We start from the raw sequence: 838 nt of genomic DNA, 5'->3' as shown, positions 1-838 counted from the left end.
AGCCCTGGTCGTCGGCTTCGTCCGCAGAGCGGCCCGGGGGCCCGAGACGGCGGCGGCCCCGACCCAGGCCTCGGCCCCCGCGACCCCGAGCTCGGAAGCGGCCTGCCGGCTCGGGGAGCCGCGGCGAGGAAGAGGAGGAGGAGGGGGCCCCCGACGACGGGGAAGCTGAAGAAGAGCCCGAGGAGGAGGAAGAGGAGGAGGAGGAGGACTTGATCGATGGCTTCGCTATCGCCAGCTTCGCCAGCCTCGAGGCCTTGCAGGTGGGGCCCGCGGGGCGAGGGAGCTTTGGGGGGACCTGGGAAAGGGGGGGCAGCGAGGAGGTCAGAGCGCCCAGAGTGGGTGGAGTGGAGGGGGGAAGGCTGGCACCCCAAACCAGAGCAACCGGCTCCTCTGGACAGCTCCGTGCCCCACCCTGGGGTGGGAGGAGGTCGAGCCGGTCCCCGGGGACCCGCCAGGTTGCCCAAGCCGAGAGGCACTTTGGCAGCCCGGTCACCTCCGGAGAGGCCGCCGGCCGGCCTGCCTCCACCCACCTCCGCCTCCCCTCCTCCCCCGCAGAAGGACGCCTCTCTTCAGCCCCCAGAGCGACTGGAGCATCGGCTGAAGCATTATGGGAAGCGGAAGAGGGGGGGCTCCAGTGGGGCCACCGGGGAGCCAGGGGACAGCTCGGATCGGGAGCCTGGCCGGCCCCCCGGGGATCGGGCCCGAAAGTGGCCCAATAAGCGGAGAAGGAAAGAGGTGAGCTCGCCCTGGATTCCCAGCCCGCCAGCGAGTACATCCTGCAGAGAGGGGCCTCTTGCATCACCCCTGCCGCTGCCCCAGCCCCTGACCCGGGGGGGGG

Source organism: Elephantulus edwardii, unplaced genomic scaffold (assembly GCF_000299155.1).
Source record: "Elephantulus edwardii isolate Elephantulus edwardi_28Jun2011 unplaced genomic scaffold, EleEdw1.0 scaffold00186, whole genome shotgun sequence".
Classification (NCBI taxonomy): Eukaryota; Metazoa; Chordata; class Mammalia; order Macroscelidea; family Macroscelididae; genus Elephantulus; species Elephantulus edwardii.
Note: the sequence above shows the minus strand (reverse complement) of the source record.